We start from the raw sequence: 22,409 nt of genomic DNA on the forward strand, positions 1-22,409 counted from the left end.
TAGGAACAGCGGCATCTGTCACCTCATCAGCTCTCATCTAATCAGCACCCAAATGACCATATAGTTTGTCCTAGATGAATGTCACCGGTGATAATCATTCTATTTAGACTATAGCTTTACTTTGTAGGAGGGTCGATGCAAGGCTCTGAGGTTAAGAGCACATGCTGCTCTTGCATGGGACCCAGGTTCACTTCTCAGTACCATCCATAACTCCAGTTCCAGGGTATCTAACACTCTGTCCTGGCCTCCATGAGCACCAGGCATGCCCACGGTGCATATACATGCATGCAGGCAAAACATTCACACATATAAAATAAAAATAAATAAATCTTTAAGAAGAAGTTTATATTGCAATTATGCGAAAAGTAGTATTTTGTTGAAAGTGATATCTACTTATCTCTTCCTTGTTCAATTGTACTTATTTAAATCTTGTAAGGACTTTTGAGTTACTTAGGCATTCTGTCAGAAAAATAATAAACTTCTGAAAGGCTAAACAGCTTCTCTAAAGTCACACAGATATCATTTCCTTCTAGCCTATGTGGTTTCTGTAATCTATGCTAGGATTACCCAACATGCTGAGCATATCCCCCTGTGAATGCTTTCACATTCTCTCCCTGTCTTTAATTTATGGACATTCTTTGAGGGGCAATATAAGCAAATCTCCAATTCACAGTAAGAATGCCTTTTGAGCCCTTTTCTAAGTCTATTGTGGAAATGATGGAATTAGCTTTAGACAGGAAAATACTACTTCAAGTGGTCACTGAGAACACAAAAAGTTAACCAATAAATAGAAATTCTTCATTTAGGAGACAACATTTGGTTATTTCATCTGAACTGCTCCAGCACTCTTAAAAATTAAATATATATTTCTGAGCCAGCTCAGGGATACAAGCATAGTTTGCAATGATTAGTTTATGAGAAATTGCACTCTGTGGTAAGTGGAGAGCAAGCGTAGGGCAGCACAGGATGAAACACAAGCAAAGAAACAGAATGAGCAGGCTCCCAACCCAGCTGCTTCAGCTGATGTTGAAAAGAATTCTTGTGCCTCAGACAGACATTGCCCAGCGCCCTGTAGTAGAGCCAGGTGTTATGCAGAGGAAGCAGCAGGAGTCTGGGAGGCTGATTCTAACTCACTGGGACTGAGGACAAGAATGTGTTGACTTGTGAAGTATACAAATGATTATGAATTGCCTGTTCACAAGAGGACATCCCTATATAAATCTCATTTCACAAATTATGAAAAAGCCATCCTGGAAACACAGATAAAGCTTTTGCCTGGTCTCAAAAATCTTTTTTGCCAAGTGCTAAACAATTTGCCTATCTTCTTCCCCTTCCTTAATTCATCAATAACTCATTCATTCATTGCTTCAATGAATGTGATTGCAGTCTATAATCTCTATACATTTTGGTAATGAAGATTAAAAAAAGGTGATGACAATGGGGAGGATTTTGGTAGCTGGAGAAGAGACAAGCTAGGGAAGGAATGTCAGAACAACTGAACTTAGTTTGAGTTAAAATTTGGTGTATGTACTCACTTACATCCTAGATGTAAAGCAAAGGATAACCAGACTATAAACCACAGCTCCAGAGAAGCTAGCTATCAAGAAGAACCCTAAGGGGGATGCATGGATCACCCTGGGAAGGGGAAATAGATGGGATCTCCATGAATAAAATGGGGGTGAAGGGGGGAAATGGAGGGTGGGGGATGAGAACATAAGGGAATGGACGGTCAAGCTTGAACAGGGACAGAGTGTGAGAACAATGAAAGAGACATCTTGATAGAGGGAGACATCATAGAGATAGAGAGAAACTGGGTACTAGGGAATTTCTTAGGAATCCACAAGGATGACCCTAGCTTAGACTACTAGCAATAGTGGAGAGGGTGCCTGAACTGGTCTACCCCAGTAATCAGATTGGTGAATACCCTAATTGTCATCATAGAACCTTCATCCAGTAACCAATGGAAGCAGATGCAGGGATCCACAGCCAAGCACCAGGCCAAGCTCTGTGAGTCTAGTTGAAGAGAGAGAAGAAGGATTCTATGAGCAAGGGGCATCAAGATCATGATGGGGAAACATACAGAGACAACCAAACCAAACTAGTGAGAACTCATGAGCTATAGACCAAGAGCTGTGCAGTCTCCATGCGACTGGACTAGGGCCTCTGCATAAGAGACAGTTGTGTAGTTTGATCTGCTTAAGGGGCACCCTGGCAGTGGGATCAGGACCCATTTTTGGTGCATGAGCAGGCTTTTTGGAGCCCAGTGCCTATGGTGGGACACCTTGCAAAGTCTTGGTGCAGGGGTCAGGGGCTTGGACTGCCTCAGCTGAGTGTTCAGGCTCTGTTGACTCCCTATGGGAGGACTTGCTTTGGAGGAGGTGAGAATAGGGGATAGATGGTGGGGAGAGAAGACTGGAGTGTAGCTGGAGTTTTCTCCAGTCCTGCCCAGCACCACAGACCCCCTCAACCACTTATAAAATAATCACTCAGAAACTTATATTAATTAAACTGCTGGGCCATTAGCTCAGGCCTACCATTGACTAGCTCTTACACTTAACTCAGCCCATTTCTGTTAATCTATATGTCGTCACGTGTTCCATGGCTTTACCTGTTGCCTTTATATGTTGCTCCCTGCATGGCAGGCTGCCGTCTCTCTCAGACTTCCACCTCCCAGCTTCTCTTCTCTGTTTGTCCCACCTATCCTATACTTCCAGCCTGGCTACTGGCCAATCAGCATTTTATTTATTCACAGCATACAGGACATCCCACAGCACTTCCCCTTTTCTGTTTTTTTTTTTTTTTTTTTTTTTAGGAAGATTTTAACTTTAACATAGTAAAATTACATATAACAAAACAATTATCAAGCAAGAGTTACAGTTACAATATTAAAGAAGATATCCTATCTATCCTATATTTGTGAGTCTAAGGTTTTATATCTAACTTATCTTTTATCATAATTGAGGAAATTATATCTAGTCTTCAACTACATCAAAGACCTCAGAAGGATATAATATTACCTGAGAAATGGAGAAAGGACACAAGCAACTTTCGGGAGTCTTGAGAGAGTAGACAGAGACAGCTGGAAGCCTGGATAGTCATCCAAGGTTTTTTTTGTAAAGTTGGGGCATCTATCTTCAGCCCACAGGTCTAGAGTCTCTCAGTCACTTCTCTCTGTGTCCTGTAGAATGTCTGGCAGTTTCCTCTGTGAAGAAGGAACCTGAAGGACCATTTCACCAAGCAAAGGTCACCTTTCTATGCGTCCTGCATGTCCAGTCAATCAAGCAGTCCAGGCAAGAACAGTTTCTTGCCCAAATGGCTATTTTTGCCAAGAAGAAGATAAACTCTATATAGAGTGTCTTTGATTCCCATCCTCCTCTCTGAAGTAAATCCGGTGCTATCAGGAGCAGACATGTCTCACTGTCCAGAAAGTCTAAATTTTTAAAACATTTTAAATGCCATATTCTGTAGGTCTTTGAAGTGTTTGAAGATTACTTATCTATCTGAAATATACCTATGTATACCTAGAAAACTTAACTAACATGGCTACAAGTATGATTGCCATAGGTGACTAATTATTTTTTAATTATCCATTACAATTTTATTTTATTTTATTTTATTTTATTTTATTTTATTTTATTTATTTATTTTTTTTGAGACAGGGTTTCTCTGTGTAGCTTTGTGCCTTTTCCTGGAACTTACTTGATAGCCCAGGCTGGCCTCGAACTCACAGAGATCCGCCTGGCTCTGCTTCCCGAGTGCTGGGATTAAAGGCGTATGCCACCAACGCCCGGCCATTACAATTTTAAATAAGCTGTACAAACATAATACCTTAAACAAAAGTAGAAATATATACACAGTATAACAAAATTAACTTTAAATTTGTATCAATAAACTAAAATCTATACCAATGTAAAACATTTTAAACAAGTTGTTGCTCTTTAAAAGTAGCTTCATTAATCTACCCTTTCATCCTATCATATCTATATCATATCCCATTTTCTTCTTTAGAAAGAGATTGCATTTATAATTAACCTGTTTTAAATAAAAATGTTGGCTGGGCGGTGGTGGCGCACACCTTTAATCCCAGCACTCGGGAGGCAGACGCAGGCGGATCTCTGTGAGTTCGAGGCCAGCCTGGGCTACCAAGTGAGTTCCAGGAAAGGCACAAAGCTACACAGAGAAACCCTGTCTCAAAAAACCAAAAAAATAAAAAAAAAATTAAATAAAAATGTTGGTTTTTCTCTGTCCCATACCAAAGGGCTCTTCTGATTTGGGACACAAGACTCTCTTAACTTTTTTTTTTTTTAAGCAATATGCCTGAGTTTAGAGAAGGAGTGAGCCAATTCCATCTCCAAAGCCAGCTTGGTATATTTGGGAATTTGGGCGTAGCTTCTCTTACTACTTTCTGTTGGATGGGGGCGCTGTATCTTATGGGGACACAAAGAAAATTTTAGTCCTATGGGGTAGTCCGTGAGGCTATATTGTCTGAGTCAGTTGCCTTGAAACCATTCTGGATGTTGGATCATCTGGGCAATGGTGTCATCGGAGACCTTTCAGGTGGTCTTGGCTGGTCAACCTGATGTATCTTAATCTGGAACAAATCCATAGTCTCTGGCTTTCTGTGGAAACAAAAGTAGAGCCTCCTTTCCAAAGCAACATATCCTTAGATCCAAATTTTGAAGTCAAGGTAACTTTAAAATATACATATTGGCTTAACTCAACAGCTTTTACAATCGAATGTTTTTCTGCAGTTAAAAAGGCCAAAGACAACACAATCCAGATTCTCTGTGTAATATCCATCTTTACATGGCTTATTTTTATACTACATTTACTATCTCTTTAAAGACTTCATTTTTAAAAACTATTTCTTTATATAACTATATATATATATATATATATATATAGAGAGAGAGAGAGAGAGAGAGAGAGAGAGAGAGTCTCTTTCAAGCCTATGTACATGTACATTTTTACACACATTGTAAACTATTTCATTTGAATATGTCTTATTGTGAACCTATTGCTTTAAACTGCAGAATTCTAAGACTGAAATGGCACTGTGGCTGTTGGCTCCACCCAATTCAGCTTTCCAACATGGCGGTGGTACATTTACCACCAGATCTGGGACCCATCAACTCTTAGAAACAGTGGGTCTATGCTTTTATTAAAGCAGCGTGTAGCCCAGAAACCTTTTTTTTTTTAATTTTTATTTTTTATTTATTTTTTTGTTTTTTGTAGTAGTAAAGGCTAAATCCACCACACAGTGTAACGTGTGGCTTGGAGATACCTCATTTCCACCATACTGCAGGTCAAGCGTGCACGCCAGGAACCTGCAATAGCAGCTCAAACCCACAGGCTGCCGCTAACTTGAGAGAGACAACTAGGAAGCTGGTTTTAGCTACATTTTTGAATCTTCTTTCTCAGATTTTAGGTGGAAACTCTTGCCAACCCATTGGGCACCATTTGTAGCTGGAGTTTTCTCCAGTCCTGCCCAGCACCACAGACCCCCTCAGCCACTTATAAAATAATCACTCAGAAACTTATATTAATTAAACTACTGGGCCATTAGTTCAGGCCTACCATTGACTAGCTCTTACACTTAACTCAGCCCATTTCTGTTAATCTATGTGTCACCACATGTTCTGTGGCTTTATCTGTTGCCTTTACATGTTGCTCCCTGGATGGCAGTCTGCTGTCTCTCTCAGACTTCTATGTCCCAGCCTCTCTTCTCGGTTTGTTCCACCTATCCTATACTTCCTGCCTGGCTACTGGCCAATCAGCGATTTATTTATTCACAGCATACAGGACATCCCACAGCACTGGGCGGGTGGGAGGACAGAGAGGAGGGTGATCTGTGGTTGGTATGTAAAACAAATAGAAAATTTCTTAATTGAAAAAAAGGAGTTGATGGGGTAAAGAGTAGAATTCTTAATAGAGAAAATGACTTTTCAACAATCTCATGGTCACTGGCTCTGTGCTACATAGCCATGTGGGCTTTGTTTGTGACTGCTTTTCTGATCTTGGGTGGTTCCTAGAAATATTCACTAATAGAAAATACTCCTCCTAGCAAAATTAATAAGGTGCTTATAATAATTAATGAAATGAATATTTGTGAAAAGATTTGGGGAAGACTATATGTAGAAATCACAGGGATTTGTTGGGAGTGGTCTGACTTCGGTCAGAAGTTGAGAGTTGAGAAGGAGAAAAATATGGCTAAGAGCAGACAGAAACCTAAGGAAAGTTTGGAGAGGGTTGTAAAGAGAACCATGCTGGGAAGCCGAATAAACACTGTATAGCAGTGACATTAGATTTAGTGTGGGAAGAAGAGATTATGGGAGTCCAGAAACAGTGTCAAGTAACGAGGTGCTTTTGAGTTCTTTAAACAAGCACCAATTAATCCTAACATTTATGGCCATATGGAGTAAGAGGATCAGATATGCATTTTTAAAGAGCAGTATGTGGCATGGTATGTGTGGGGTGTGTATGTGGTGTGTGTTTGTGTAGTGTGGTACATGCCCCTACATATGTGAAAGCCAGAACACTGAGTCATCTCTGCAGCACCAGACTTTTATTTTGATAGCATCACTTTTAATGCTAAGAAGTGAGATTGGGGGGCTAAGGAATGTGTCTTGGAGAGGAAAGGCAGGGGACAAGGTAAATTTGAAAATGTTGGTGACATTGGTGACAGCAGATACAAAAAAAATAAAATCATTAGAGGTGTGATCTGTGTTTCTGAAGGAAAATTTGCATATGGGGTTTGCTTGAATGTTGAGTTGAAGAAGCTGGTGGATTTGATGATTGATTTAGAGAAGGTATGGTTAATGGTTGGATATCATTGGCAAAGGAGCATCAGATGGAGAGTAGGCTGTGTGGTGGGTGGATGCTCTACAGCTTTGATGTTAGGGTGTCCTTTGAAGATTTGAGAAAATGAAGAATGATACACAATGTGGATATACCTGTCAGTCAATTGAATGTGAGATCGAAGGAATATTGATAAAGAGGAACTAGCAGAACAACAAGATGAGGCAATGGATCTGGAGGAGACTATGGGGGTAGGTGAAGCAGAAGAGGAGAGGACTGGGGTAGAATATCAGCAATAAGGAGGAGCACAGGACAGAGTTCAGTGACAGTGACAGAGACAGACCAACAGGACAATGTAGGAAAAGAGAGAGCTATGTACAGCTCTTTTTCTAAAGGAAGTTGGAGGAGGCAATGTTAAAAATTGCTCTGACTTGGTATAAAATAAAAAGTGAAAATTGTGTGCTGAATTTACCCACAAATAGCTCTGAAAACTGTAAGATAAAAGATTCCTCCCTTACCCACAACGAATAAAACAGTAAATAATACTGTACTTCATGTTCCGAATTTCATTAAATCCTTTTTCTTTGCCAACACAAACCTACCCCAGGGGGATGACTCTGGAATCATAATCTATACTCCTACAGAAAAGTAATAACACATATGATTTAAATGGAAAAAAGCCAATTGATGGTTAAAAGAAAACTTAATTCATAAAAAGTAACTCAGCCTGTTTCAGCTGAAATATATTTCCTAGTTCATCTAGTCAGCCTGCCTCGTTTTACTAATGAGGGAATTAAATGTCTGTAAAATCACCCTAAACTAAGTCCTCTTTTCTTTGTTCTGATCAACTTTCTCATTCCTTTTGGTGTGTACTGGATTTTAAGAATTCTTTCATGCCTAAGAAGCCCACAAAGAGGGCATTGCATGAGAGTCATGTGAGTCAACCACGCTAAGCTTTGGAGATCTCTCTTTCTCCACCCCCCCCCCCCCCCCCCCTCTCTCTCTCTCTCTCTCTCTCTCTCTCTATATATATATATATATATATATATATATATATGTGTGTGTGTGTGTGTGTGTGTGTGTGTGTGTGTGTGTGTGTGTGTGTGTGTGGTGTGTGTGTGTGTGTGTGTGTGTGTGTGTGTGTGTGTGTGTCTGTGTGAAGAAAACAGAAAACATCATGTATGATTTTCAAAACACCTTTGCTCTGTGATGACAAGGTTGTCATTTCCTGTGAATTTTCAGGTCAATGTGAAATGAAATAGCAATCATGACAACTAAACCACTGTTACAATTGAGAACAGAAAACCAACAGTACCTCAAAGGCACAGGTGATACAGAGCACATCTGTAAAACAGTGGAGTTTTTTTTGTAAAGATTTGGTTTGCATCCCTAAATTATTCTTTGCTATAAAACAGCAATCAACAAGGAAAGCAGTCCAGATAAGCCCAAGAAAAGTTAACTTAAGCTCTGTCTTCATGTGACTGTCTACAGTGCTTTGGAACAAGCTGCATCCATCAGTGGGTTAGAACAGCATATTATTTTTGAATCAATCTTTCCTTTTTTCTAAGTTCCTAATACTTCGCATTCTGTTCCAGTCAGACACTTGAATGCTAGAAGTTCTCTATTATTCATCAAATACCTCAAGCTGTTCCTGTCAAGTCTCTCAACTCATTTCCTACAGATATTCCACAAAAATGTAGCCAAAAAAACTTTTCTGCCAGGTATGAGCCCATCTGAATAAAGAACCCAGGAGCCAGGCGTTTTGCAAGAAAGGAAATGGACTGTAACCCTGCATGCTGCAATTCCTGCAGCTTGTTTATCTTGTACCAGCTGTTCAGCCCGACTTCCAGCTGTCTAATTATTCATCTTCATCTTTCCCAGATTCTCTCTCTAATAAAGGCTATCTTCTTCCCGAGAGAAGAAAGTTGTATCCATTAGAGGAGTGGGGCTGTTTCCTGTCTTCCTTTCAGTCAGGGTAAAGGTATTTAGTTTCAATAGTCAGTTAAAGTTTGTTTGCGGGAACATATGAACTAAGTAACTAAAAAGTGTCATATGAAATTCAAAATATGAAATGAAAGAAAAAAGGAAGCCATTAGACAAGGTATCTGTTACTTAGGTGGAACATTTCTTAAAAGAAATGCTCGTTTTTAACTAAAATGTTCAGTCATGTAAGATATTTTTTCTTTCAGAATACTTAAGAAACCATAGACATTGCAAGTATTCTTTTCCATTAAATTTTTCTTTTCCTGAATGCCTGAAGATTCACTGACATGGTTTGAAATGCTCAAATAGGAATAAAATATGCTGAAAATATTTGCTGTATTTCTTTACTTTCCAGGGTGGAGGAGTACGTTTTAGCCCTGTTTTTCAATTCTATAGTAGTATTGTGTTTTGCCTTACTTCAAAAGATGGTAAAGAAGGTTAAACGCAATGACTTAGGAAATCAAATGTCCAGAGCGACATGAAGACAGAACAGAGGAACTTCTGAAAGTGGGTGCCTAATACAGCTATTTTGATTAAGCTTCCAAATATTATTTGATCACATACTGAGGATATGGTAACAAAATGTCATATCAACAAAAAATGAAATATTTTGACTGATTTTATATGTAAACTAATTATGTAGACATTTCATAGACATCATCATGGAACTTAGAAAGCTATGCAAACAACAGGCTGACCTTCACAGCGTCCTAGTCATTAATTTTTATATTTCTTGCAGGGAAAGGTATAAATGAAGAATATCCTGACAAATTAAAAATTAAATATTAGAAGTGTTATACAGGTTCTGTCTGAAAACAGTGCATGTACCCCATCATTGCCCAAACCCAACTATTTGTATTCTTCACATTCTAGTATTTCAATGACAAAGTTCCGGATATTTTAAACATATCCAACTCATGAGTATTTCTTTGCAACACTGCACTGTGGTAGAAAAAAAAAAAAAACCAATTTATTTTCTCTGAGAAACAGTAAAGCTAAGAACAGTAAATAATGACAGACAATAGTAGGCACATTAAAAACAAAGGATGATTAACACATTTAGAGTCAGGATGTTTCTCGGGGGAGGGGTGGAATGAAAGGTCAAAAGAAAGGTGACAAAGACATACTGGATTTCCGTGTGATTAGGGAGAGGTGGAGTAATGATATAGGAAACCTGATGGTGGAAAGATATCTATTTAAAACGATTTCAGTCTTTACAGAAAACCAGGAAGCCAAGTTACCCACTGTAAATACAACTAGAGAAGATGTGTGTGGGACTGTAACTAGCACCATGGTTAGCACTGATGTCAGCTGCCTCAGGATTACTCCAGGTGCTGCCAGTCAGTGTCTATATTTAACAAGCATGACCTTGTTTACTTCAGTTTATTCCTTAGAAGTTGTTCATATACATGACAGAGCACTTTTTAAAGATTAAGCATGATTGTATATATGTACATATGTATAAAATTAGAAAGTTGCTTGCTATTTATTGATTACTAGTGTTGGCTAGCTAATATGACTATAATTACTAAAAGTTGGAGAATCATTTGAAAAGGGATAAGGCATACAATGGACAATCAACATATTTTGGCTGGAGGATTTTCAGAAAGAATTGTTGGTATGTCAGGTAGTATCATTCAGAAAAAAGCCCCACCTCCTTACAGCCGTTACAGCATTTTACTGATGCTCTGTAATAGCCTGTCATCTTTAGAACTTCTGGTATATGTACTTTTGTAAAGGTCCTACTTTATATGAGCTTGGAGATTTTAGAATATAAGGGCAGTAACTAATTTGTTTTCAAATAATCAGAATATTTGAAATTGATTCTCACAAATAATGGATGCTTACTCTATTTTTGAATGAATGAATGGTGCTTGTTGAAATGCTGAGAATAAGTAAAGTATTTTAAAAGTGTTAACATGGCTATGTCGTTGAGAATGCTTAAAATGTCTCCTCTGTGGTTTTACTTTATGTAACAAGTAGTATTAATACTGTATGAAAAAGTTTATGAAAGTCCTTAAATGGAAATATTTTAAGGCATCAATGTAATATTTTTGAAAGTAGAAATTATAGGTTCATATAATTTTTAGACTTTGTATAATAAAATAACATAACATAAATTGAATGTGTGTGTGTATGTGTAGGACTATGGTGATATTTTATTTGTATTAAAATGTTATTTGTATGTTAATAAATAAAGTTGCCCGGGGGTCAGAGCTATTAGCAAGCCATAGGAAAGCAGGGCAGTGGTGGCGTACACTTGTAATCCCAGCACTTGGTAGGTAGAGCTGGGTAAGTCTCTGTGTGTTCAGGGATACAGCCATTATTGGACACACATGCCTTTAATCTCAATACCAAGCAAGGAAAACCTGGAGGCCTATACAGACAGGCTGTGACGAGGCGGTCATGTGGTTGGGTTTACAACCAATGAGAAGGCAGAACAGGAACACTATATAAAGACTTTAACACAGGGGTAGCTAGTTCGGAGAGGTAGGACCACTGCAGGAGGAAGGGTAAGGTTTTAGCTCTTAGCTCTGACCTCTTGGCTTTCTTCTTTGCATTGGTTCTGTGTTTCTTATTTAGTAAGGTTGGGTACATCTACATAATAAAATAACATAACATAAATTGAATGTGTGTGTGTGTATGTGTAGGACTCTGAATCACAATAATGTAAAATAAATATGATAATTCTCAATTTTTAATTTACATTTTTGTTAGACTCTTCTAAATCTTGATTCATTTTTTTTTATAAATTATTACAAGAGCTCCCAAATTAAAGTTACAATTCTTTAATCTTAAAATAAACAAACACAGAGTTTTCTGATCATAGCTAATTAAAGCAGGGATGGGTGATTGAGATAACTCACTACAAGGCTGTGTAGAAGGTGGAAAGTTCACTTAGGAATTTGAAGTTTGGAGATACAGAAACTAGATTAATGATGTAAACAGACTGGATTTGAGTTTTACAAATTTCAAAGACTCAAGATCCCTGGATGGCCAAGTCATGACAGAGGATGAATAGCTAGAGGAGTGGAAGCCCTTGTCTGATCTGGCATATCCTGGTTTGTTCTTTCCCTAGGAGAACTGGCAGGACTTTATCCCCTATGCTGTGCAAAACACCCTGAAACTCCCAACACAGCCTCCTTTCGGCTCCAGCTGGTGTTAGAGAGTTTCTGGTTCTTGAAACTAGCATATCCTTGGAATGTTATAGAACACTAAATTTAAATGACAAAGAGGCCAGAAAAGAAGAAGCCAGTACTGTGCAGGAACAGCTGTGGAAGGTTCCCTGGTCATTACAGAAGACACAGGTCATGCTCAATGTCCTTAAATCTTTCCTAAACTCTCTTTCCTGTCAAGCAGCTAACAAACCTCAAAACTTTAGTGCTAGTTTAAGTTTTTCTTCTTTTATTCCTCCTGCTCAGTCAACAAACTCCATTGCTTTAATTTATAGATGAAACTGAAGTCCAAACAGGGAAATCACATGGTTTTACTCCATAGATTAAATTACAAATAGATCCAGGTTAGATGGCTGTGTTCCATGACCTGTCCAATCAACACTTTAAATTTATGGCTCCAGTGCCATAAAAGGATGAAACAGCATGGAGCCCTGTAAATAACAGACATATTAGGAGAAGATGTTCCTCTTAAACAGCTATGCCTTGGTGTCCACAGAGTCCTGGTGTGAGAATCCCCAGTGAAGTCTGAAATCTATGGATACTTACGTTGGTTAGTGTATCATATAAAAGTAGTGAAATATTTGCACAACACTGATACACATCCCTCATCCCCAAGAGCTCCATAAAAGTCTTAACAGTCTTCCAGCCACTTTTTATTGCTGGGACTGAATACCCGAGATAAACAAATTAAAAGGGTTATTTGTTTTGGTTTACAATTTCAAAGGACTTAGTTCATGGTTTACTATGTCCAATGCTTCTGCGCTGGTGTTAAGACAAAGCATTATGGGAGGGTACACATGGAGGAGGAAATTTCCTTAGTGTAACCAGGACGGAGAGGGTGCAGACAAGACACAGTACACCTCCAAAGGCATCACCCTCCAATACCTTATTAATTCATTCATTTCTTATTTGTCATCAATATTTTATAGTTTTCCTTTGAACACTTTCTACTTCCCAATTAGTCCCTCTCCTACCTTCTGTGTGTGTGTGTGTGTTTGTGTGTGTGTGTGTGTGTGTGTGTGTGTGTGTGTGTGTGTGTGTTTCCCACTGAGTTTGATTAGGGTTGACTTCATGACCATGGGTGAGAAACTATTTATTGGGTGTGTTAGGCAATTTACTAGTGGCTACACCATTGAGGAAAATGACTGCCAGCAATTCGTGGACTTCCAAGCTACTAAAGAAGAAGTGGGGCCACATAGCTCTATCTCCTAGCCTGGATGAATGTTGATGGACTGACCTTGTGACCTTGTGTAAGTCATCATTGTTGTGGATTCATGATTCAATGTCATATTACACTCAGAAGGCAACATTTCATATTATGCCTTTCCATCCTAGATTCCAACATTTTTTCTACCCAGTCTTCATGATGTTTCTTGGGCTTTAGTGAGTGAGGTATAGATGTCACATTTAGGACTGAGGACTCAACTGTCATTTACTCTTAGTAATTTCAGTACTTAGTTATGAGTTTGCACATAATCACCAAGCACAGCAAAAAGGTAGCTGCCCTGATCAACAAAGAAAAAAATGGACTGCTCTATAAGTACAGACATAAATATTTCAGAGGTATTTTGATACCATATCTAGTTAGCAAAACAACTATAGCACCTTTTCCCCTAAAACCTCCAGAGCCATGGACATTAACCAGGTCTACAGTATGAATTCCCTAGAATATGTATAGTCCTCAATATAGTTAGAGAGTGGTTGGTTCCCCTCATATCAGTCATGTCATCATGACAAAAGCGGCCACATCTTACATGGCAGCTGATACACACGCATGAGACTATAGATGCCTTTTCTCTATCTGAAGTCTTCACAGCGCCTTCTGGCATTATGAATGTTGGCCAGGGTCTAACTATCTAGTTCTGGTGGGCAACCTAGAAAAATGGCAATAGCCTGTATTATCTTATTAGCTTCTGGGGCCCTTTTGACCAGTGATTCACAGAGTTATATCTCTTGTATGGAAGTAGGAATTATGTTTAATGATTTTTTTGGGGGGGAGGAGCCTATGAGAGCATTTCTAGATGTTCTTTATTCACAGTTGATTGGATATACAGACATGGAACTCTTTCAGTGATTCTCAATCTACCTAATGCTGCGATTCTTTACAACATTTCTCAATGCTGTGGTGACTCCCAACCATAAAATTATTTTCATTTCTATTTCATAACTGTAATTTTGCTTCTATTATGAATAATAATATCTGTGTTTTCCAATTGTCTTTGGGGTAGCAACCCGCAGGTTGAGAAATGCTGCCTTGGGTACTAAGGGATGGCTATGTGTGTAACTGGGACATATTTAACGGGTCAGTGTTTAGCCTTTTCTAAGACATTTGTTATCTACTAGAACTGGTCTCATCCCATGTCTTTAAATATCTTCCATATGCCTTTGGCTCTTGAATTGCTTTTCTAGCTCTGTTCTTCTCCCAGATTCTAGTTTCATTTCCTACAACTTATTCAACATCTACACCTGGATGTTGAGTGATTATTTTAAGACAGACAAGTATAAAGCTAAGCTCTTGATTTCCCAACTCTAAATTGCTGTTCTCATTTCCAAATATGGCACTTTCATTAATCAGTTATTCATCTCAAAGCTTTGCAATGATTCTTGACCTTCTTAACATTTCCCATCCAATCTCCTAGCACAGCAGGTCAGTTTTTCTTCTAAACTGCCCCATACCTAATCACATTTTACTCATTGTTACTACACTGGAGTCTGCTTCGGGACATTGGATTCTAATGCCTGTCAATTCACGACACCCCAGACATAGTGATTTAATCACATAACTAGGATTCACAGTACTTTGCTGTTTTTAGTTCTCCATTTTCAGCACATAAACACACACACACACACACACACACACACACACACAAAAAAAAAAAAAAGCTAAAACAAAACTCCATAAACATGTGGGACAAATTTCTGACTACAACTGTGATCTGATTTCCTCTCCATATTTTCTTTCCTATGCCTTGCTCCATTCACACTGGCCACCTGCTTCCTCTAATACGGTGAAATCTTCCTTGCCCCAGGCTTGTGTAAGTTGGGGATTCCCCTGCCTGGGAGACAACCCTCTACCTTTATCAGCCACCTCAGCAGCAGTCTTTGCTCAAATCTTTATTCTTCATGAAGTCTGTCTTTAATCTTGCTTTCTAAAATGCAGTTCCCCATTCCCTTCTTCTTTATCTCTTTGCATTGCCTGTTTCTTTCAAAGCACTCACTGTTACATGGCATGAACTTTACATATTTTTTCTTTGTCATCAGTCTTTACAATTAGAACTACACTCCTAAACTTGTGAGTATTATTATTCTGGCTTTAGAAGCATCTTTGTAAATGGGAACATCTGGCAGATCACCACTGTTAAATACAAATACATCAGATGGGTTTAAGATTTCTAAGTTGCAAAATTATTGTTATTACTCTCATCATTAATGTACTCTGTTTAAAATGTACCTTAAGCTTTAGGTTTTCTAAAAATGCATATTTGACATATTTAAGTATTTATGCTTAAAGTATATACTTTGATAAATATGTTTACATGAAAAAAATGCTACAAGTGTTTAAGAAATACACTGTGATAATATATATTTTTAAAAGTTACATGCTTAAAAAGCATAGATTAATGTATATATATTTCTGTGAGATATCACATCATGAAGAGACTAAAAGACAGTTTCCCTCTCTTGGACTGTCTTTCAAAGACAGAAGGTTTTTTTTTTATTAAGCCCATACAAAATATTTTTTTTTTTATGGTTGTTATGGTAAATCTTCACTGTTAGTTTGGCTGGACTAAAGATCACCTAGGAGACTGTGAGACTGCTTCCAGGAAGGACTGTTTGATTGAGAAAGACCCATTCTGACTGTGGTTAGCACTAGTTCTTGTACTTAGACAGAAAAAAGGCTCAGGAAGAGCAAGCCAGCAGGATAGCAGGGCTGGTCAAGTCCCTTATAGATAAGCACGAGGACCTGCGTTCAGGTGTTCAGCAATCAGGTAAAAACTGGGCATGGTGTAGTCTGTAGAGCTACGGTGGCAGCGAAAGGAAGAGCCCAGAGCTTACTGCCAGCAACACCTGCCAATGACTGAGCTCTGGTTCCAGTATGACACTTTCAAAAATAAGATGCAGACTGAAGAGAAAGACACGAGCTGTTGACTTCTGGGCTTCGTACATGTCTACACGTAGGCACACGTACACACACAGAGAGACACACAGAGACACAGACACAGACACAAGCGGACAGACAGACAGACAGACACACACACACACACAAGCAAAGACCATTTGCATGTCAGCATTTCCTTTTCCAGTGTTTCCTGTCCTCCATAAAGAGATTTGTCCAATGAAGAGCCTCTCTGCCATGCCTTTCCATCTCTCACTGGTCCCATAGACAAGTAGTTGTGACTTAATCCATTCAACCTGTGAGTTGAAATAAGCAGCTTTTCCCCTGAGCTGTTTCTGAAATGTATTTGGTCGCCACAACAAAAATAATTAACACAACTTGTGCTTTGTTGGCATCTCAGGATTCTTTTCCTAACCCAGGATCACACAAATCTTGTCTTTTTTGTTGCCTATTGGCATTTTTATACCTTTGATTTTATCTATTTGTCTGAGATAGATGTTGAGGTACCTTTTGCACACAGTACCAGGTATGGATTAAGTTTATATGTACATCTAATTGTTCAGGGAAATTTCTTGAAAACACTATTTTCTTCTCAATTGCTCCTGGAACTTTGTTAAAAACTAACCATCTTAGGTCCTGTAGTCTTAAGGTTGCCTCTTTCATTTGTTTCTCTGTTTTGCTACAAACATTTAATTATGCCTTTCTCCTATGTCAGATAATAAAAATTTTCTAACTTTTTAAAAAAATTGTTACTGTTATTTTAAAGTTCCTTGCAACTGTATGTTAATTTTTAGTTCTGTCAATTCCAGTTAAATTTTTTTTTTTGAATCTTCCAGAACAGGAAGATGATACATCTGTCTCTTCACTTAGGTCTCTGTTTTTCCCTCAGCAAGACTTGCAGCGCTCACTGTCCCAGACTCATACATTTCTGGCAGTTTTTAGTATTTTCTCAAAGGACTACTGTTTATATTACGTTGAAGAAAGTTTTCACTAAAAATATTGTACCGTCTTTGAATTATCCATATCCCCAAAACACACCTGTCACTTTGTAACTGAAATCACTTAATGCTTTCATGCTGATGAATTCCCATAAACAAACCTAACCCTAGTGCTTACATAAATGTTGTTTGGGATTTGGGGAATGCAGAGTGGCAGTCAGAAGCAGTGGGAATGCTAAGTAAACAATGATAACCTTGAGAAACTTTGTGGAATGCTGCGATACAAGAGTATTAGAATTTCATGAAAGAACAACGTTTTTTATTTAAAATGTGTTATTTGCCTTAGATTGTGTGTAACCTTAGTCAACACTAAAAGATTTTGAGCCATGTTCCATGGCCTTAATACGTATTCATTCATTAATTTTCTTAGTAAATTTCAACCTTTTATGACAAATTGAAATAAATATTTGGTGACATGGTTCAGGTGTCTCTGGGTTTTGACTGTCAAACATTAAAGAAATACTATCAGAGCAACAGAAACCAGTCCTGCGTAGGCAGGATGAATGGAAACCTACAGGTACCATTCTACGTCATGAGGTAGTTTGACTGACTAATGTTTGAAATCGAAGGTTTTTCATTTTATCACTTTTCTTATATGATAGAATCTTCCAAATTTTTTCGACAATAATTAGTGCATTGAAGTTCAGAAGATCACTTGCCACTTGTAGGAAATCAGGAGTGGCTTATTTAGAGAATTTCAAAGATGATGAATCTTGACACAATTTATATTTTTTTAAAATTTGAATTTATACAAAAGTGTTTCACAGGCCAGTCCCATGGGGGCTCCACGGCCACCAGACCACAGTTCATGGGCCTCCACTAGTGTGGGGGGTCATCTCTACATGTCTTCCCATCATGATCTCGACGTCCCTCCTCTCTCTTATCAATTGGATTCCCTGAGCTCAGCCTGGTGCCTGGCCGTGGATCTCTGCATCTGCCTCCATCAGTCACTGGACAAAGGCTCCATGATGACAGCTAGGTTATTTGTTAGACCGGTCACCAGAGTAGACCAGTCCAGGCACCCTCTGGACCACTGTGGAAGACGGTTGTTTGGCTCGAACTGTTTGGGGTGCACCCAGGCAGGGGGATCGGGATCTGTCCCTCGTCTATGGGCAGGCTTCTGGGAATCCGGTGCCTGTGGTGTGATGCCTTGCACAGCCTTGGTGCAGTGGGAAGGAGCTTGGACCTGCCTAGGCTCAGTGTGCTGGCCTCTGCTGACTCCCCATGGGAGACCTCGATTTGGGGGATGTGGAGATGCAGGGTGGCTTGGGAAGGAGGGCTGGGGGGTGGGAGGAGGGAGGAGAGAGAAGGGGGGATCTGTAGATGGTGGGTGGAGTGAGTAGAAAATTTATTAATAAAGAAAAATGAAAAAAAAGTGTTACATAAAAGTAAAGGTATTAAATTATCTTTTATGTTATTATGTCTTTCCTATGGAATAAGAGACTAGACTATGTATTTTGATATTGAATTCCCCAAACAGAAAACATTAAGAAAACAATTCTATTTAAAATTACATAAGAAATACAATAAATAAGAAAAATGCCTCCAAGGTGATTAAATATTTGTACATTTGAAACTATAAAGCATTTCAAAAATAAATAAATTCCATGAAACATAAGTACAAATTAATTTCCTACCTAATGTGGCTAGGCTACCATTCCATAGCCCACCCCTATCAAAATTCTGACAGCTTCTTTTTTAGAAAGAGAAAAATCATTTCTCATATTCATACAGGGCTCCAAAAGGCCCAGATATTCTTGAAAAGAGGACAAAACCCTAAGACTTACGCTTCTTGGTAGAAAAATATATTATGAAGCTGCACTAGTCAAAACTATGAGCTGTCAGCATGTGAGAACTTTACCAGATACCAGTGTAGGAGAACCAAGAATCTAGATGGAAACTTGGGTGATTTTTATCAAGAATATTAAATTCCTTGGAGAGAAGTCTCTTTGACAAACGGTGCTCAACAAAACTGAATTTTAATTTCAGAATGATGATGCTTGATATGGAATTATATCATAAACTCAAATTAACTCAAAGTTGATCAATAGCTTATTTTATAAACACTAATCTTATAAAGAGCTAATTTTATAAAATTCTTAAAGAAAATACAGGGGTCAGTCTTTATGATCTTGTATTGGCAAGATACTCAAGGAAATAAAAGACCTTGAATTCATCCAAATTATGAAACTTTGTGTTTCAATGTACACCAATGATTTGAGAAGGTAGTCTATACAGCGCAAGAAAATATTATAGCTCTAATATATGATTGATATCCACCAATGCTGTATGTCAAACCTAGGACCTCTCTCAGCCTCTGTGATATTTTAAACACAGAGAATATATATTTATTAATACCATAAATTCAGCCTTAAGAAAATACTGCAAGGAAAACATGAGGGGTAAGCTTGAATAGATATTTTCCAACAAAGATGAACAGAACACATAAAACATACTCAGATGTTAGTTATAGCAAAACACAAACCTAAAGCTAATGTAAGTACATAGTGTCGTCCAATAGGAAGGTATTATCTAAGAGAGAAAAGTAAAGAAGTGTGTGATGAGAAATTGCAATCTCTGCATTAGCATTCATTAGAATGTGAAACATTTTATCTCTTTAGAAAGTTAACCACGGAATTTCCACATGACCTGATAATTCCCATAATTCCATTTATAGATATAACACCCAAGAACTGAAATAGAGTCTTGGATGTCAATGATCTTTGAGGATTGTTTAACACATGCCCACTGAAAACAGTGTCCCTTCACGCAAGAAATAGCTGAAAAAAAATTACACATAACTTGGATAGGCACAAAGAGGAATAGTATTCAGCCATAGCAAGGAATTAAAATTTGATCAGAAAGTGAATCTTGAAGACATTATTTTACATGAAATAAAGATATAAGGTGGTAAATATTCTATGACTCTACTTATATGGAGTATGTAGAACAGGCAAATGTATTAGACACCAAAAATAGATTCAATGTTACTAAGGAGGTGATGGAGAGTCCACGAATGTATCTCTTAACCAGTACAGAATTCCTGCTTAGGGTACTAAAAATATTCAGAAATGGAGTGGTTAAAGCACAATAATTTATATTATTATTGTAAATATAATTAGTTACAATAAATTATATTCTTAAGATGGTGACAACTTTTATGATATACACATTTTTTACAAATATTTTTATTTATGTGTCAGTGTGTATATGTGTAGGTGTGTGTGTGGGGGTGATTTATAAGGCACAATTTAGTTATTAGTTATCAGAATTATTAGTTCTAAGAGTATAAAGGATTTTGATTCAGGAAGAGAGGAAATTATTTGAGAGATTTATTTGTAAGGTGGAAAAGGAATTTTATAATGTGATTAAAATATAAATGGAATCTCTTACACATTAGGAGAATTTTTCTTGGATACATATGTGATTCAGAGGATTTTTTGTATTTAGAAATAATGTTTAGAAAGAAATTAATCCATTTAATGAGTATGAAAGATTATATAGTGATGCACACATATTAGCAATGACCAATAAGGTCAATACATTCTTTATATACTTAGGAATTTGTCATCTTTTATAACAAAAGCTTATACTTCATTATGCAGGGAATTCATACATACAAACATAAAAATTTACAATTACTGAATATGAAACTACACAATTAACATAATCAAAATAAATATGAGGAATATCTTTAAGTTATTACAGAGAGATAAAATAACTTCAAATTAAAAAAAAAACTCAAGGAAGTAACAATATGTGAGTCTACACTGAAAATGGCCTCTTAGGAAAGCAGGCAAAACAATGCCACTTCCTAGTGGAGTTAGTGGAGCCAGGTCTTAGTTCAGGGTTTAGTTCTTAACTCTCTGAGCAAGTCACTTAATCTCTTACTTTTGTCCCAGTCTATTTTCCCAAGATTGTAAACTAACGTCTTGCTCATGAACATTCTCTGTTCAAAATAATAATAAAAACAGCCATTTCACTCTGTCCACACCATCTCAAGGCCAAGATCATTGTCATCTCACTACCTACCGAAAAAAGAGAAAGTTAATCAAACTCAGTTATATTAGAGAAGAAAATATTGGTTTTATTAGTAGAACGTAGCTGTAACTGTGACAACATCTATAGATGCTTTTCTTCCTCTGTTTAATAATCTAATGAGGAGCCATCTACATGTTTGGAAATGTACAGGCAACTGTGGTAAAATAAGCTTAAGTGAGCTGACCAAAGAGAAACATGATAAAAAGCTGTTCTTAGAAAGAGCCTATCTCTAGTTGTAGTAGTTGGAGATTGAGGTGAGCACTGGGTAGTCTTAGTACAAAGAGGGGAGAAAGTACAGAGGAGAATCCTGAGCTCCTTTCCTCCAGAAACATGCACTCCCCATAGGAAGAAATGGTGTCCTTTATGAATTTTCAAGAATTTTAGAATTAACCAGACAACATTTCAAAGAAATGGTTTTGGGAGAGACACTGTTTATTACAGTGCTAAGAATTGAGCAAGAAGAAAGAAAAAATTTTAAAATATAAGAAGCATTCTCTCAAATTTATATACTGTGTGAAAATAGAAAAAAGTGATCAACAAAGAGATGGAAAAGGCCGACAAATAATAACAAATGAAATTAGTATTTCACATCTTATAATAAAATTTTTGCTAGAATGTACATATATAATAGTGAATATTTTAAATAAATTTGCTAGAGAAAATAGTCAGTTATTTTATAAAACATCAGTCATTTGACTTTTATATACTGGCAACAATTTCAGGCTTTTTACAATGAAACTTTCATGTGCTTAGATTGTGAGTTGAAAATAATCCTCCTGTCAGACATAGTGAGGTTATCATCATTCTCATTGTTGCCACCTTCCTCTTCCTCGTACTCACGGTCTTGTGTCTAATAGCAAAAGAAGTGAAGGAAAATGCAAATGATGCATCCTAAGCACTTGCCTCTTCACTGCAACTTAGGTGACGTAGTCTACAAACACTAAGAATATATCAAGTTCTAAGAAGCCATTATGTTATTTTTGTGCATGTGTGTGAGATGAGTGAGCACCTGTGGATGTTTGTGTACATGTGTGCGAAAGATGCCTGTGTGAAGTGCCTGTGTTTATGTGAGTGTGGTGTGTATACATGTACATGACATGTGGACATCTATGTATGTGTGTGTGTGTTTTCTTTTTCTAAGGAAACAGCAAGTGTGTACCAATGCCTTAAAGAAACTATGAAATATTGGGTCTAGGGAGATGACTTTGTGGTGAAAATCACTTGCCACTCTTGCAGAAGAGCAGGGCTCAGACCCAAGCATCTGCCCAGCACATTACTGCTCTCTACGCCTCGAGT

This window comes from Peromyscus eremicus, chromosome 9 (assembly GCF_949786415.1).
Source record: "Peromyscus eremicus chromosome 9, PerEre_H2_v1, whole genome shotgun sequence".
Lineage (NCBI taxonomy): Eukaryota > Metazoa > Chordata > Mammalia > Rodentia > Cricetidae > Peromyscus > Peromyscus eremicus.